The sequence below is a fragment of the Hippopotamus amphibius genome, chromosome 9 (assembly GCF_030028045.1).
Source record: "Hippopotamus amphibius kiboko isolate mHipAmp2 chromosome 9, mHipAmp2.hap2, whole genome shotgun sequence".
NCBI lineage: Eukaryota > Metazoa > Chordata > Mammalia > Artiodactyla > Hippopotamidae > Hippopotamus > Hippopotamus amphibius.
The window spans coordinates 81,195,313-81,214,953 of NC_080194.1; positions in this window are offsets into that span (position 1 = coordinate 81,195,313).

A 19,641-nucleotide genomic window follows, 5' to 3' on the forward strand; every position below is an offset into this window, starting at 1 on the left:
TAAATATATTTAAAAGAAATTATTATCCATATCCCAAATCAAGCAAAACAAATGAGGTACAAAGGTTTTATTGTTGGCATCAAGTTGTCATTTAGTTATCTCTTATAAATAAGTGTGGTTGGAGCACTTATTAGGTACCAGATGCTGAATCTCACTATCTCAGTGAATCTCCCAAACAACCAAAAACATTTGGAATAATGACCCATCTTACATCCCAGAAGAGTAAACTGAGGAACAAAGACATAAAACAGCTTGCCAAAGGACACAACCTGTAAATGGTCAAGCCAAAATCTTAAACCAAGTTAATCGGACACCACAGCCCAAATTCTTAGTGATTATACCTCACTGCCTCTTCAGTAAGTTGAATTACAAGGACAAAGAGGACTTATTTTTAGATGCTTAGAGTCCGAGTCTTTTATCCAGTTCCCTGCTGCTTTTTCTGAACTGTGCCTAGAATTGAATTAAATCCAACTCATCTTGCTCTGCCTCTCTCAATATACAAAACAGCATCACCTGCCATCCATCCCTACCCCTCCTCCTGTCAGTTCCGCAGAAGAGCTTTGGTATTCTTCACACAAATGCAAAATGTCATTTTAGTTCCTTAACTACAATAGAATGGCCTGTCCACCTTAAAATTTCATTAGGAAATACACCCTGAGGCTAGAATGTGATGAACTCAGGCAATGCATATATCCGGGGAGGCGGAGAAGTGTGGGGAAGAGGGTGAACATCACTTGCTCTAGAAATGTGAGGGACAGGGTTTAGTGAGAATGGATGTCTGAAAAGCAGCATAAAGACTCTCATGAAGACCTAAAGCTCCCGTTGCTTCCGAAGGCTGTAATTCACAAGTTCAATAACAAAAGCCACAAGGCTGAAGCGAAAAATAAGAGGAGAAAAAGTAAAGTTCTCTGAGGAAAATTAACTCAAGTTCAAGGCTGTTGTTTATCAGGGGGTGGATGGGTGGAGAGTAAGGAAGGAGAGATATATTTTCTCATGTTTCTTGGTAACCTGAATCATTAGTGTAACCGGAGAATGGGAAAGAATGAATTTGCGTTTCTCAACACCCTCCCTGATTGGTACTGAACACAATTAGACAGGCTAAATTGAGACTAATTTGCCATCTCTAGTCTAAACCAACTCAAAATCAATGGTCCACTGCAGATTACCCCCTGGGGAGAGCGAAGGCAAGAGAGACCGGCAAGGCAAATTAGGTCATGGGTGTCTGTGCTCCCCAGCCTGCTCCTCTATCCATCAAGCTGATAGGCACACATAAACAACAAGCAGAAGGAACAGCTCTGTGAATGGCTCATGATTACAGCAGAAGGCATTGTTGAGAAAGGAAATGAGGTCTGAATACGAAGAAATTACAGTTTGTCTACCAGATGCACTATAGGGATTTGCATGTTCTATAGTCATTTTCTTAGGGTTTCTTTACTTCAGCAAATAGAACACTTCTATTGATGGGTTCACCCATCCTCCTCCACTCTATCCCACAAGTGGTTTTCAAATGTTATTGCATATAAGAACCACCTGGAATAATTGTGTAAATGCTTATTTCTTGGCCTCAGTCTCAGAGATTCTGACTAGGTCCGTTGGGGGTGAAGCCTAAGCATCAGTATTTAGCAAGCATTCTAGCTATTTTGATGCAAGTCATTTGTGGACCACACTATGAAATACAACTAAGGGTAATAGATGTGTATGCATATACATATATAGAATTTATATTATTTATACTTGTTCTCATGAAGTAGTGACTGTTTAGCATTCAACGTAAATAGTATCACAAGAAGTCTTATCTCAGGCTCCCTACTCCCACCTTCACAACTGATTTCCACTGTCCCCAGGGACAAGATTGGCTATGTCAATCACAAATGATAAATCTATGTTATCAAAGGTAATTTGCTTCTAAGTTTAAGTGTTTTGGATTTTAAGTGTTCCATTGAGAAATAATTGACATATAGCACTGTATAAGTTTAATGTGTACCGCCTGATGGTTTGAGTTATACAAATTATGAAATGTATATGTATGTATCATGAATTTACATATATATGAAATGTGTATATGTATAATGAATTTACATTTAAATAAACCACATAGGTTTATTTAATTTCCATCATCTCATATAAGTACAAGAAAAAGAAAAAGAAAAAGAAAAAATATTCTCCTTGTAATGATTCTTAGGAGTCACTGTCTTAGCAACTTTCCTATATATCATACAGCGGTGTTAACAATAGTCATTGTATTGTATGTTACATCCCTAGTAGTATTCATCTTATAACTGGAAGTTTGTAATTTTTGAAGTTTGTGCCTCTAATTCCTCCTCCCCCCAGATCCTTTAAATGAAATTTACAACTGAACATTTACCATGCTCTCTAAATTAACTTGTATGTTAGCCAATTTCTGAATATTAATTGCTGATATAATTTATGGCAGTCAAATTTAATATGATTTTTATCTTGATACAATATTTTTATATAGTTAAGTGGCATAATATGGTGAAAGATTTTATGTTTACTAGTCAATCTTTATTTTTAAAAACAATTAATCTTTTCTTGCAGAAATACTTTTAATTAAAATGCTTCCTCACTCCCAACCTCAGTAGTAGATGAAACACAAACAAAAGAAATTGAAGATGAAAACTTACAGTTTTGACAATTCAAGTAGGTATCTCTCATGTTCTAGGTTAGTTTATGAATCACTGAATGAAAATAAATCTAGATGAGTGTTCAGTATGGACTAGGTTAATAAATGGAACAATCCTATAATCTCCTTAGGAAAGCCAGTTCTGCTTGTTTTGTTTGAAAATTTAGAAAAAAAAAATAGTGTTTCAATTCACAATTAAAATCCATAATAAATGTTTTTGAAAATCTACCAATGTCCCTCAACATGATGGCAACAATCATGCCTTTTTAAAAATTCTTTATATATCCAATGCCTATCAAAGGGAAAGTGCCCAATAAATAAACATGGTTTTGAAGAAATTTTGAATCTATAATTTTTAAGTATGGTACTCTTATCTTTTATTATATTTAGTATCATAAGTTAGTAGATACCAAGTACAAGTTCTACTGTTCATGGCTGATAACATAGTTAAAATTAATATAATTAATTTAGCTAAAATTTTGATATTTGTAGATTTATGTTTATTGAGTCTCTAACTTTCAAGGGTTCTCATTCTGCCTGATATGAAAAGACAACCTCAGGTTCACCTCTATCTCCTATCTGGCTAGAGTCTTTTCTAAAGAGCAAAAAACATGGTGCCCAGAAGTAGACAGAGGATAGCACTGGGAAAGCTGGGGAACAGTCAGGAATGACTTAGAGAGGTGAGCCTTGTGGCATTATCACCTTAAATGGGCCTTGCTCCAGTTAGACTGAAGGAAGGCAATATCTCCAAGGACTTCGGTTCTAAATATTTAGAATTTCTTGCACTTCCTATTACTGTATTCTGTACAGAAGGAATAATGATAAATGACTTAGGACAGTAGAGAAAGATCAAACCTAAGTGCCTACAAAGACACATATTAGCAACAGCAAGTTGATTTGCCCTAGAACTCTTATATGGGATCAAGAATTAGAAGCATCAGAAAGACACTTGAACTCACCAAAAAAGATACCCCACATCCAGAGACAAAGGAGAAGCCGCAATGAGACAGTAGGAGGGGTGCAATTGCGTTAAAATCAAATGCCATAAGTGCTGGGTGGGTGACTCACGAACTGGAGAACAGTTATACTGCAGAAGTCCACTCACTGAAGTGAGGGTTCTGAGCCTCACGTCAGGCTATCCAACCTGGGAGTCCAGCAACGGGAGGAGAAATCCCCAGAGAATCAGACTATGAAAGCCAGTGGGATTTGATTGCAGGACCTCCACAGGACTGGGGGAAACAGAGACTCCACACTTGGAGGGCACACAAAAAAATGTGCTCACCAGGACCCAGGGGAAAGGAGCAGTGACCCCATAGGAGACTGAACCAGACCTACCTGCTGGTGTTGGGGGGTTGCCTGTGGAGATGGGGGCTGGCTGTGGCTGACCGAGGAGATGGGGGCACTGGCAGCAGGGGTTCTGGGAAGTGCTCATTGCTGTGAGCCCTCCCAGACTCTTCCATTAGCCCCAGCAAAGAGCCTGTAAGCTCCAGCACTGGGTAGCCTCTGGCCAAACAACCAACAAGGTGGGAACACAGCCCCACCCATTAGCAGACAAGCAGATTAAAGTTTTACTGAGCTCTGCCCACCAAATTGGATCAAAGTCTTACTGAGCTCCTCCCACCCAGCCCTGCCCACCATCAGTCCCTCCCATCAGGAAGCACCCATGAGCCTCCTAGATAGCTTCCTCCACAAGAGGGCAGATAGCAGTATCAAGCAATAGCAGCAGTATTTTGTGTTGTGGAACTGAAAACCAAAACCACAGAAAGATAGAGAAAATGAAAAAGTAGAAGACTTTGGACCAGATGAAGGGACAGGATAAAATCCCAGAAAAACAACTAAATGAAGAGGAGATAGGCACTCTTCCAGAAAAAGAATTCAGAATAATGATAGTGAAGATGATCCAGGACTTTGAAAAAAGACTGAATGCAAAGATCGAAAAGTTTACCAAAGACCTAGAAGAATTAAAGAGCAAACAAACAGATATGCAACACAATAATGGAAATGAAAAATACACTGGAAGGAACCAATAGCAGATTAACTGAGGCAGAAGGGCGAATAAGTGACCTGGAAGATGGAATGGTGATAATCACTGATGCAGAAAAGAATAGGGAAAAAAGAATGAAAAGAACTGAAGACAGCCTAAGAGACCTCTGGGACAATGTTAAATGCACCAACATTCACATTATAGGGGTCCCAGAAGAAGAAGAGAGAGAGAAAGGATCCAAGAAAATATTGAAAGAGATTACAGTTGAAAACTTCCCTAACATGGGAAAGGAAATAGCTACCCAAGTCCGGGAAGCACAGAGAGTCCCAGGCGGGATTAACCCAAGGAAAAACACGCCAAGACATATATTCGTCAAATTGACAAAAATTAAAGACAGAGAAAAGTTATTAAAAGCAACAAGGGAAAAATGACAAATAACATACAAGGGAACTCCCATAAGGTTAACAGCTGATTTTTCAGCAGAAACTCTACAAGCCAGAAGGGAGTGGCATGATATATTTCAAGTGATGAAAGGGAAGAACCTACAACCAAGAATACTCTACCCAGCAAGGATCTCATTCAGATTCAACAGAGAAATCAAAAGCTGTACAGACAAACAAGAGCTAAGAGAATTCAGCACAACCAAACCAGCCTTACAACAAATGCTAAAGGAACTTCTCTAAGCAGGAAACAAAAGAGAAGAAAAGGACCTACAAAAACAACAACAAAGCAATTAAGAAAATTGTAATAGGAACATACATATTGATAATTACCTTGAATGTAAATGGACTAAATGCACCAACCAAAAGATACAGATTGGCTGAATGGATTCAAAAACAAGACCCATATATATGCTGTCTACAAGAGACACACTTCAGACCTAGACACACATACAGACTGAAAGTGAGGGGATGGAAAAAGATATTCCATGCAAATGGAAATCAAAAGAAAGCTGGAGTAGCAATACTCATGTCAGATAAAATAGACTTTAAAATAAAAAATGTTACAAGAGACAAGAAAGGACATTACATAAAGATCAAGGGATCAATCCAAGAAGAGGAGATAACAATTATAAATATATATGCACCCAATATAGGAACACCTCAATACATAAAGCGAATGCTAACAACTATGAAAGAGGAAATGCAAGGGAGAAATAGAGACACAGATGTAGAGAACAAACACATGGACACCAAGTAGGGAAAGTGGGGAGGGTTGGGGGGAATGAATTGGGAGATTGGGATACTAAATTGTGCACTCTAAATATATGCTGTTTATTGTCTGTTAACTGTATCTCAATAAAAGCTCTTAAAAGAAAAAAAAAAAAGAATTAGAGGTATCATTTACCAAGGAAAGTGGCAGTGAGACAAAGTAGAGGTGGAAACGGAACTTAAAAATCTACAGAATGTGCTCCAAAGCTCCCAGGTCCCTATATGTACACTGCAAAGAGACAACATCTTCTTTATAAATCATATAGGAATTGAGAAGTATTTATGGAGACCAGTTAAGGAAGAATGACTCTGGGTCTAAAGACAGTAAATATGAAACACAGCTGTGGGCTTCTGGAAAGAAATGTCATTGCATTAAAATATATTCTAAATGGAGATAATGCCAGTCCCCTCCCTCAGCCAACTTCAGAATACTAATCACAAGGTATGTATATCCTCCCTCCCTCAGCAAGAGAAGTAAGAAGATATTTTCAGGAAAACTGAAAATTTCTAAGAAATGAGCTATAGAGACTAATATGTAGGAGACTTTGATTAAAAAAAAAAAAGCTGAATACTCAGTTACCATTCCATAATGATACAATCCACAAGACATATCCCTATATCTTCTGTTTCTAATTTACATTTTAGTGTCTTATTCTTAAATACCTGCGTATCTATCTATCTATCCATCCATCCATTCATCCACACAGAGTCACTAGTTAGTTGAAAAAAGCTTCTAAGAAAAAAGAGCAAAATAAGCAATTAGGAAACAGATAGAAAAAATAAATTGGAAGGTCAGAGAGATGAGACATGGAGCAGAAGAACATTACAACACCAAAAAAACCTCCTATATTAGTTCTCTGGAAGATAACAAAATAAATTATTTCATTTTTAAAAAAAGAATAAAAAGAAAAATAGAGAAGAAAGTAATAAATACAGAAAAGAATATAAAAGTCAAATGAGATGTGGAAAAGTCTTAACATGTGTAATGTGGTTATGAGAATAAAAGGAAACAGTAAAAAGAGAGGGGACAATATTTTAAGAGATTCTGGCTGAAACTTTTTCAAATGTGATTTCTAAAATATCAAGCAACAGACTCAAGAAAATTTATAAAGCCCCAGAGGTATAAATACAAAGAATACTACATGTAGCCATATCAGAGTAAAACTTCTGAAAACCAAGGAAAAAGAGAAAATCTTAAAAACAGCCAGAGGAAAAGGATACATTACCTTCAAAGGAGAAACTATAAGACTGACTGTTCTTTTTTCAACAGAAAAGATGGAAATCAGAGGACAATGTAATGCTAAAATATATAATTCTCAATGTGGAATTCTATACCCAGTGAAAATAAACTTCAGAAAGAAAGACAAAACAGGTGTTCTACAAAATTCAAAACTTAGAGATTTAATCACGAGCATATCTACAGAGAAATAAATTCTAATAAGGGGTTTTCATGAAGAAGAAAATATGATCTCAGATGGATAGCATTAACGAAGAAGGGAAAAAAATAAATGGTTATTAACTGTTTAAAACCATAACAAGAAATGTCCTATGAAGTTTACCATATGTAAGAATTAAAACACATGAAAATATAGCATAAGAGTCAATAGGGAAATAAAATACTTGCGTTATGAACAGTAAAAAATAAATATTAGATAGACTTTAATTTGTAAAGGATGGATGTTGTAATCTTTGAAGTAACAAATATAAAGAAAATTTAAAAATTAAAATGAGGTAAATGGAAAAACAAAAAATATACTTGATAATTCTAAAAGAAGGAAATTATAGCGGGGAAAAGACCAGAAAAAAATTAGTCAAATATAAAACAAAAAAATCCACTGTAGGTATAAAATCAACACACCAGAAAAGACATTGTGTCATGGACAAAATACTTTAATATATTAATATATAAAAATTATTACACTGGATAACATATCAAAGTGTAACTACTTTTTACAAATGACACACTTTAAAAATAAGAACACAAAAATATTTTAAATAAAAAGATGGAGAAATATTCCATGCAAACACCACCACCACTGACAAAAAAAAAAAAAAAAACAATAAAAAGCAGGTATAACTAATTTAATATCAGAAAATTAGACTGTATGGAAAGAAGTATTACCAACCAGAAAGAGAGACATTTCATAACAAAAAGAATCCACTCGACATGAAAACATAACAATTGTAAACTTGCATGTACTTAAGAATGTAGCCTGAAAATGAATAATGCAAAAGTGAATGTACAGAAAGAAGAAATAAACAAATCAAAAATCATAGTTGGAGATTTTAACACATTTCTCTTACTACCCAGTAAAACATAGATATAAAAATTAGTAAGCATAAAAGAGATTTACACACATTATTAACAATATTACCTTAATTTACATGCACAGAACATTTTACCCAACAACTGAAAAATTCATATTTTAAAGTGCATAAGGGATGTGTTCCAAAACAGATCATATAGCCATAAAACATGTCTGAAAAAATTTCAAAGGATTGATACCATACAAAGCATATTCTTTTATCAGTGTAGAATTAAGCTATAAATCACTAGCAAAAACTTCATCAGGAAATTCCCAAATGCTTGGATGTTAAATAATGTATCTCCAAATCATAACGGAAATTAGGATGTATTTTGAACTAAATGATAATGAAAAGTAAATACAGCAAACCTTTTGGAATGAAGATAAAGCTGTATTTAGAAATACACAACTTTAAACATATTTATTGGAAAATAAAAAATATGGAAAATCAATAATGTAGACATCATGTAAAGAAAATGGAAATAGAAGAGCAAATTAAATCAAATGAAGTAGAAGAAAGAAGAAAATAAAGAGCAAAAAACCATAAAATAAAAAACAAATATAGGATAAAAATGCGATGAAAATTAAAAGTTAATCCTCTGAAAAGAGCAATAAAAATAATAAAAATTTTAGTGAGATTGAACAAGAAAAAGAGATAAAACACATATTACTGACATGAGGACACTATTGATCTACAGACATTACAAAGTAAACAAGAAGATGATCTGAATTTGTGTAAATAAATTTGAAAATTTAAAAGAAATGAATTTCTGATAAAGAGCAACTTGCCAAAAGTAATGTAAGAAATAGAAAAATTGAATATTCCTTTATGCATGTAGAAGTTGATATCTAATATAATACTTTCCTACATGAAAAATTTCAGGCCGAGATTGCTTCACTAGTAAATTTTTCCCAGTTTTAATGGAAGAACTAACACTCGTCTTTCATAAAGTCTTCCAGAGACAGATAAAGAACACTTACCAATACAATTTTTGAAAGTCACTTTAGAGGACGTCAAAGGGCTTTCAAGGACACCAAAATTGACAGAAATATTTTTAAAAAGAAAAAATAGAGGCAATTTATCTTATGAGTATAGCTGAAAATTCTAAACAGAATATTAACAAATCAAATTCAGAACTAAAGCATCACATCCAAGTAAAGCTTACTCCAAAGATGCAAAAATTGTTTCAACATTAAAAAATCAATCAGAGCAATTCATCATATTAATAGAATACAAAAAGAAAACCACATAATCATCTTATTGAATGCAAAGAAAATTTTTAATAGAAGTCAATATCAATTAATGATTATGAAAAACTATAATGATTCTTAGTATTTTTAGGAAAATAGGAAAATAATTTTCTTCATATGATAAGGACTATATTTTAAAAACACTACAACAAATACTAGACTTAAGAATTATTTTTAAAAATATTTCTCTCCAAGTCTGGAAGAAGATAAGGATGGCTGTTTATCCCAATTCAATTTTCTATTGTAATGATGGTGCTAGCCAGTACAAGGCACAAAAAACAAATAAAAAGTCTAAATATTAGGAGAAAAAACCCAACAATTGTCACAATAGGTAGATAATACAATTATGCATTGGACATTCAAAAATATTCTGAAGATGGACTTTGGAATTAAAATGTAAATTAAACAAATTAACAAGATGCAAGGTCAAAAATATAAAATACCAATTGTATTTTTTCCATGTCAGCAAAAATCAATTAGACCATAAAAGAGAAGCTGTACTATTTACAAGAGCATGAAAGATACATCGAACAGTTAGTAATAAATGTAGTGAAAGGTATTGAAAATTTCTATACGTAAGGCTAAAAACATTAGAGAGAAATCAAAGATGACCTAAGTGAATGTAGGGATAAAGTACTTATAGATTAGAAGAAACAATATTGTCAATGTGCTAATTCTTCCCAAATTGATCTCTATATTCAAAAATATTCTAATTAAAATCCAAGCAACAATTTTTAAGGAAGAGTAGTAAGATCTTTCTAAAATTTTTGTGGGTAATATATGGAATTTATATGGAGATTCTTAAAGAGAAAGAACAAAGTTGAAATACTTGTACTAACAGATATTGAAGTATTATTTTTTAATAGAGCTAAGTATTGGCACAAGACATGTTTCCAAACAAGAAATACAAATGACCATAGGTACATCAGAAAATGCTCAATGTACTAATCATCAGGGAAGTGCAAATTAAAGCCACAATAAGATATCATCTAATACCTGTAGGGATGGTTATTATGAAGAAAAGGAGACAAGTGTTGGTGATGATGTGAAGAAACAAGAACACTTGCTCACTGTTGGTGGGAATGCAAAATGATGCAGCTGCTACAAAAAACAGTATGGAAGCTCCTCAAAAAATTCAAACTAGAACTACCACAGGATCCAGCAATTCCACTTATAGTATTTATTTAAAATAATTAAAATCAGAATCCCAAAGAGATATTACCACTTCCATGTTTATTGCAGCAGTATTCACAATAGCCGATTTGTAGAAACAATCTAAATGTTCATTGACAGATGAATGGATAAAGAAAATATGGTATACACACACACATACACACAATGGAATACTATTCAGCCTTTAAAAAGATGGAAATTCTGAGAGACTTGCCTGGTGGTCCAGTGATTAAGACTCCCTGCTTCCACTGCAGGGGGCATGGGGTCGATTCCTGGTCCAGAAACTAAGATCCTGCATGCTGTGCAGTGCAGCCAAAAAGAAAAAAAAAAAAGAAAAAAAGAAAGAAAGAAAGGAAATTCTGGAATGTGCAACAAAATGGATGAACCTTGAGGACACTATAATAAATGAAATAAGCCAGTCACAGAAAGGGAAATACTGCATGATTCCACTTAGGTGAGGAATCTAAAATATCCAATTCATAGGTTTATAGAGTGGAGTGGTGGTTGCCAAGGGTTGGAGGAAGAGGGAAATGGGGAGTCACTAATTAATGGGCATATTTCACTTAAGCAAGATGAAGTAGCTCTAGAGCTCTGCTGTTCCTATAGAAAACAATAATGTACTACACACTTAACAATGGAAGAGTGTACATCTCACAGTGTTTTTGCCATAATAAAATTAAATTTAAAAAATAAATGTAAATTTCAGTTAAAAATAGAACTTTACAGTACAAAGAATGGACTTACATGTGAGTAAATTTAAACAAACAAACAAAAAACCAGGAGGATGGAGAATCTCAGGATATAACACACATTGTGACAAAATAATATAATTGGATTACAAAGATATGACCCAACCCCACTGAAGGGAGTTAAAAAGAAAAGCTGCTGATCTAAATAACTTTGGAAATGCCTGGAGAGTATAAGACTAAAGACAAAGCATTGTAGTCTAGCTAATATATTTCTCACAGAGGTATGGGTAAGCAGTTCTTAAACCTGGTAAAATTATACTGGAATGAACAAATAAGTAAATGAATGGCAGATGGTGAGTCTGATTTCTTAATGTTGAAGCAGGAATTTACAGATAAGTGAGGAGAAGAGGAATCTAGAACAAACCATGAAATACTGGATTAGAGTCAGAGGTATCAGTGGGATCACATGTTCAGATTAAAATGGACACTGATGGATGGACATAGAAATAATTATAGATATGTGTGTATATATGGTTAGTATTCATATATATATTCCCTAGCTCTGTCTGCTGAGAGGATCTAGAAGATATGACACCTCAGTAGCAATGAACATACCCAGATCTCATTTGTTAACACTATCCTCCAGTAAAAGAGATAAAGGCTTCTTGGAGAAATTGGAGATTCTAGCACAGGAGAAGCAACATACACAATGATCCTAGGGCATCTTGCAGTGCCAGAAAGTAAGGAAGTGCTAAAATAAACAAAAACACACAGAAAACAAAAACAAACAAAAATACGATGATGGGGTATGTTAAAGGGATGTAAAGCCAACTGAAAGAGCTCCTATTGCCCAAAGTTGGAATAATTTGAATAACAAAATAAACAGTGTATTATTGGATAATAATTCAAGTATAAAATAAATATTGATGTGTCCATGATGACATAAACAATTGAACACAACAAAATAGGAGATAAGAAACACATCTCTAAAGCAGAATTCTATACAATGTATATAGATGCTACTCCCTCAAAGTGGTGAAACATAATTCCCATCCTTTGAGTGAGGTTTTGCTTAGGGACTTCATTTCAGAGGGTACAATATGGAAAGAGGATAAAGTAGCTCTACAGTAGAGAAATCTTGCAACTGTACCTTCAGTGCTCAAGGTTAACATCATCAGTGATAAGTCATTCATTACATACACCCTTGATATGATGTGTGAGAAACAGTACTATACCTCTGTGATTCTCCTCTCCAAAATCTAGTTTAACTACAAGGTAAAACACCAGACAATTCCAAACTGAGGAACATTCTACAGAATACCTGATTAGTATCCCTCAAAGTCATCACTAGTGCTTTCACTGTCATCAAAATAAAGAAAACCTGAGAAACTGTCATAGCCCAGAAAAGCTTAAAAGCACAGGATAATTAAATATAATATGATATCCTAGATAAAATCTTGGCATACAAACATGGGATTATGGGAGAAAATAATGAAATGTGAATAAAACATGGCGTTTGTTTAATAATAAGAAGAAAACTGTATAGCAAATTCCGATTTCTACCCACTATACCCCACCCCTCAAAAAAAAAGAAAATTATGGGAGGAAACTATCAAATAATTAATTCAATGTAAAAATCCTAGAACTGAAGAATATTACTTGAGATATAAAGAGACAACAAGTGAAAAGAAGAATGAAAGAGGAAAAAAGAGAATCCCTCTAGAGAGAACTCAAAATACACAATGGGACAAGAATAAGAATGGCATCACAATGCCACTGCCGGCAGATAAATGGTGGTAAAGAAATAGCTTCAAAGCCCTGAGGAAAATAATTCCCAGCCTTGAATTCTATACCCGGCCAAACTAAGAATCTAATTTGAGGACAATAAGAACATTTTCTTGAATATGACTCAATGTATTAACCTCTCAGAACTCTGTTTCTGGGCTCCACTAAAGCCTGGGGAAGGAAGGGTGCAACAGGGGATCTGGCACAGGAAGAGAGTGACAGAAATTCTCAGGATGATTATAGATGTAAGCCTGGAACTGAAAAACTCTACCGAAGACCTTCCGAGCAACCAGTGCAGATAGAAGCAGTAGATGGAAGATTCCAGAGGAGTATTTCAAGAGAATAAAGGAATGGTAAATGAACTAATAAGTTTGGGTAAGTGGAATATTCTATCAACTGACATTTTACAAAGCTATTATTGGAGATGAAAAGGTTTGACCAAAGATTCAAAGAAAACCAAGAGGGGTAAAAAGAGGTGGGAATTCCCTGGGGGTCCAGTGGTTAGGACACTGTGCTTCCACTGTGGGGGGCCAGGGTTAGATCCCTGGTTGGGGAACTAGGATCCTGCAAGCCATGCAGTGCAGCAAACAAATAAAAAATAAAAATAAAAAAATAAAAATTAAAAAAAACATTAAAAAGCAAAACAAAACAAAAAGTCAAGAGGTAACTTCTTTGAAGGTGGAGGGTGACTTGTTGCATAAGAAAGGGATTGTATCAGTAATTTCAACAACACTCCACAGTAAGTACCATTTTTATAGTCGTAAAAACCAATATAATGAATATGGAATTAACCAAGAATCAAATAATATGTTTTCAGGATGGGAGAAATGGAAGAAAGATTTATTACAATTACCACAATAGGTAGTGCATTGGCAATGTCTACATTTGCTGAATAAAGAAATTGAAGTGTAAACCTAATAGATACATATATTAGGGTAAAAACAAGAAAACAGCCTGAAGAGTTGAAATTAGTTTCTTGTAGAACACAAGAATTGGGTGAGGAGTGATAAGGACAGAGAACTGCTGTTTTTTTTTGTTGTTGTTGCTATTATTGTTATAAGCCTTTAGCACCTTTGAATATTTTTAAAAACCATGTCCATGTGTTTACTTAGATACAAAAATAATTAACATTAAAGTTAATAAACAATAATAATATATTTGGTGATTTACCTATGAAAGGCTCATGTGTCAGCGAAAAACAAGTGGAATTGTTTCGTTTTTATTCACAATAATACAGAATATTTCCTCAGGGTTCAAATGGGCATAATTTCATATGATCACTCCAGCTAATGAACCAGTATACCTTCAATGGTCACATGGAAACCATATTTATTTCTTTATAACTGGTGAGACTGTGAGGTGACGTAAGTATTAATAACTTTTTATACTTCTGAGCATTCATCTACCTAATCTTTTTAAAAATCAGCCTGAGCATTTCTGCAGAGTAGTGGTGAGCCCTTTTCTTGAACACAATACTGTGCATGAAAGTTTTTCTAAGGATTATAGGCATGTCTGATAGGGACGAACTTTTGATAGAATCTACTTATTCTCTTTGAAATCTGTATTTAATCATGGAAACTAATTTGGGCTTAAGAAGCAGATAATTGGACTCATTAAGTGGTGTATCAGCGAAGAACAAGGTTTCTAATTATGTTTACAATGCAATATGTGAGTTAATAAATAAAATATAATAGTGGTCTATTAAAATGATTAAGAACATCTAGAATAGAGCATGCCACATCAGGTATACATTAGAATGCAATTTTACTCATAAACATCACTACATGTATTGTGTTAAAGCCAGTCTTTGGGATTCAAACCAATAACCAATAAGCCTAGTGAAATGTAAATGTTAAAATATATGAAAGACAGAAAAGCCCGAAGATTGCCTGATGCAAGCGTTAAGATGTAACATATTCTCAACTCTGAGCTTTTGACATTCATGCAGACCAGACTTTCATGCATGGGTTTTTAATGCCACATAAGACACCTTACATATGCAGAGTCACAGTTGAGGGATAATCTTATATGCTGTCCCTTAGTGGAACTGGGGACAGTTCCACTGGGGACTCCAGCCTGCCTGGAGAAGGGGTCGGGTCACAGCCAAGGTGGAGAATTTCTGTTTCCACATGCAAGGGAGAAGCACTGCCTTTTTCCCTCTAAGTTGTTGAATCTTGCTTCAAGGTCACGCTTTTTTCTAGAAATATGCTGTCTCAAATTTGGAGGTTTGGGATTCAATGTGTTTATAGGCTAAATAAATCAGTTAAAGTGATTATCATCTGGGCATGGAGTTTCTTTATCTACTCTATGTAGTTTACTTGGACAACTTAAAAAAAAATCTTAATGACACTGAACTTACTCTATATGTAGCAGTATTTATTGGCACTGTTGCAGGTATGTTCCAGTTGAAATACTCTGAATTTCATCTTTAAATGTATTCATACCATGTTATGTTTACACACATATGTTGGAAAAGAGTATGAGAATTACAGCCAGGGGACTTGAGCTTAAAACCCAGTTCTACCACTTATTGACTATATGACCTTGACCAAACTGCTTAACTCTTTAAATAGCTGGTTTACCTAATGGCACAAGAGTTTTCCAAAGAGAAAACATATTTTAAAGTACTTATAAACTATGAAGCACTGTTAAATATTAGTTATTTTTCATCTTTCACTGGTTAGTTCATTTTCAGCTCTGTTTACCTTCCCTTCTTCTCAGGAGGAATTCATATTCTTTCGAGCTGTCCCCTAAGGTTCATTACTGTTGCAGGCCATGTCAATGTAGTTTCAGCTATGAGACTCCCAACAATGCTTTCTACTTCCCATTTGTCTTATATTTTCTTGAGTCATCTGTTTTCATTTTCTCCTGATGGACTTCTTTTCATCTATTTCTTGTCTCCTATTCACTGCTAAAAATACTCTCTATTCCACCTAGATTTTTGATACATTCATCTTATTTCCCCCTACATTTTCCCAGCAGCACAATGAACAGACACTTTGAAAACCCAACTTGTAAAGGAATGGCTTGTGTTCAGTTAAAAGTTTTGCAGCATGGTACTTAAAAAGAGTTCCACAGCTTTCCTGGGGACTCTAAAATGTCTAACCTGCTCTGCTCGTGTATCATTGGTCCAGAGCTCACTCATGGGGTCACCCCAAACTGCCCTTAGCTCTTAAAGTGCTCACATTCTGTCTGGGCTTTGTCTGTAGATTCCAGTTCCTCTAATATCTTTTGGACTGGATAGTTCTGTTAGTTACCTGTCAAACATCAGTGCTAAAGGCTCTGGAAGTTTCCTCTTCCAGCTCTTTCTGCTCCTAATCACCTTTCACAGACTACCCACGCTAACTCCAGCTTACTGGAATTTAAGCTCTGATGGTGGTCTTTATTAATAGCACCCTGTTCACAGACTAGCACACACATATACATAAATAAAATGAGTGAAATTTATGTTAAATGGGCAAGATATTATCAAATTTAGCAAGTAAATAGCCAAAGGGAACTGAAAAGTTCTCTACTCCAGCCTCCTAAATCACCTTGCAAATTTGTGAGGTCAGTGAGAATTCATCCATGCCTAATGGCCTCCCGAAGAGATTGTGCAGCCAACTCTATAATCTGCTCCAATGTTTAACAACTTTCATTCCTTAGGCATTTCTCTTCTTTTTTTTTAAGAAAAAAGAAAACCTGCAGAGCGTGTGAATAATTCATTTGCTTTTGCACTTACATACTTTCCCATTTGGTTGGATTTCCTGGTTTTGACTTTTCAGCATTTTCAGCTTTGGTTGTTCTTGAATTAATGCTAAAATGAATATGGGTACTGATACGCTAAAAAAAAAAAAAAAAACGGAATAATACTTACTCCTGCATATGGTTTTCAATACTGAAAGTTCAACCAGAGATATTTCTCTCATTATGAAGGTAAAATTTGCAATGGTAAGACTTAATTAGCTTAGTACTGAGTTGGCCAATAGCCACACACGACTAATATTTTACTTCTTTTTTTCATCCACTTTTTCACCTTTTTAAACCAATTTAGGGTATAGAATACCGTGTGTAACCTTCTTTCCATGCAACAGGAAAAACTTCAAGAATGGAAATACCAATAGGAAATAGGAGAAATTGCTCTCCCGGCTCTCCTTCTTCTCTGCCTTCTAATTTGGATTAGGTGAAATGAAAAAAACTAAAACTTGGTTGGCATGGGTGGATGGACTCAGCTCGTCTGCTGACAATAGTAAAATCCATATTATATTGATAGAATATCCATTTTATAGAAAGAATCATACATTAGTAATCCTAATAATCAAGACATTCAACCTCCAAATATCTATCAACTAAATTTCTTCAGCTCTCCTGTTTTTCTTGCCTTAATAGAGGACACCCTCATGAAAAGAGACATAACCTTTATCCCAGAACATCAGATACTTTGAAACCAGCACAGACACTCCTTTTCAAGGGAAATGATTGTGTGGAAAATGGTAGAAAGCTCATATGGATTAAATACTCTCTCCTATATGCTGATTCACCACATATTTCTGATCTTACTCCTTTGCCTCGTCTTTCTGATATGAGTCAAGCAGAGTCTATCCAAACTAGGAAGTTCTGAGTACTCACCTACATGGACCTTGGAGAGATAACTGCTGTTTTGTTTTCACATTCAAGAAAAAAAGACTTCCCAATTCCTGTGAACAAATCAACAATAGATGGGAAATTTAGGACATATTTTGTGACATTTACATGCTGAGGTGGCTCTGAACTTTGCTATGATAATGACTTAACTGAGTCAAATAATGAACACAGTTTACACCAAAGAAGCCCAAGAATTTTTTCTCCAAATAAAAATCAACTTAGCTTCACCAACCTTTGATTATCATGTGGTAGGTTTTCTACATTGTAGATTGTCACAAAATTTTAATACTGAACTACTTTTTTTCTTAACACCCAAGAAGCATATTTATTTTAATATTAGGATAAGTAAAACCACATGAAAAAGGGAAAAAAAACCTGAAAAATTATCATTATACTTGAAAGCCAAATATAAATGACTTTGGGATCTCCCTGCATCCCTATTCCCTTCTGTTAGGGCAGATAATCAAATATTGGCACCAATTTCAGGGGGAAGTTGGAAATGCTATAAAAATGTGCTTGCTTTTTTAATTTCCTGGCTAAGTGCCACAGAATTAGAAATGGCCATGCTATGAAACCCTCTGGTTGAAAATGTCTGACAGTTACTAAGCTAGCAAGAGATTTCCCAATTGTCCCTGAGAAGGAACCCAGCATGGAAAAGAGGAAAGATTCTCATGGAAAACCATATTTGGGGTTCTGGTGTCGTTATAAATTGTCATTCCTTTTCATCATCCTTTTTATTATTACCATGTAAGTGACTGATTTAGAAATTGGGTCAATAACCAATGATGCCATTAGATGCCCAATACATCATTATTTTTCCATGTTATCAGCATGACTCTGTGTGTGTCTGTGTGTGCAAAAGTGTGTATGTGTGTGGTGTGTGTGTGTGTCATCTTTTAATATAAACTTGAAAAGTGATTTGGTCTAATGGAGTATTTCTCCTTGTAGTCTGGGGACTTACTGGTTTCCTTGTTGCATTCACATGTCAAATATCAAAACACCCAGATTTTTATCTCTGGCATTAAATTATAAGTAGTGTGATGTTAAATTAAAAAACAATGTCATTCTACTTCTAAAAATGCCTGTCCTAAAAGAATTCATCATTGCTACGGATCAGTGACTGCTCTGTATATACTATTCCTTCCTTTAAAAAGTGAATTTTGATTTTATTACATTAGTCCTGCCCCACCTTTTTATATTAGGAGGTATTTAGGGAACAGATAATATACTTTGGTTGATAAGTTACCAGATCAGAAAAGCCATATATGGACCTAATAGAGAGATCCTGAACTTTGAACAGGAAGTAGAAATTGGGTTTGATTTTGGGTAGTCCCCCTTTGTGGATCATATATTCTATGTGCGGAGGAGAAAAGGTACACATGCATATGTGGTGGCTGAAAGGATGAATTGTGGCAAAGAAAAATAACTGTCAAAGATTCATGCTTTTTTTAAAAAAGAATTGCTGAGAAGAGGCTACCCATTTAGGGAATATATTTCCCAGCCTCTTTTGCATAATTTGGGGCACGTAACTAGCTCTTGCTGTTGGGATATGAGCAGAAGTGAAGTACAGGTTGAGGCAGTCACGCAGGTTTGACTTCTGTACTCTCTTTTCTCCCATCAGCCACCTGGATGGGGAAGACTCAGCAGAGGACCCAAGGCTTTAAGGACTGTCAAGTCCAAAAGGTCAAAGAAGCCCAGGTCCGTGAACAACAACAACGAGGAAAGCTGCCCACCAATTAGAAACATCTATTTTTGACTCACAGTTCTATGAGTTTGGCCGTATTTAATTTGGGGATTTTGTTGGTTATACCAGCTAATATTACCTTAACTAATGCATCAAACCACTACACTTACAAAAGTCATTCTGATTACCTTCTGTAATTTCTTCTAATACTAAGTAAAACTCTAGAACTAGTCTATAAATCTCATCTAATCAGCAATATTGATTGAATGCTAAATATGGGCCAGACTATCA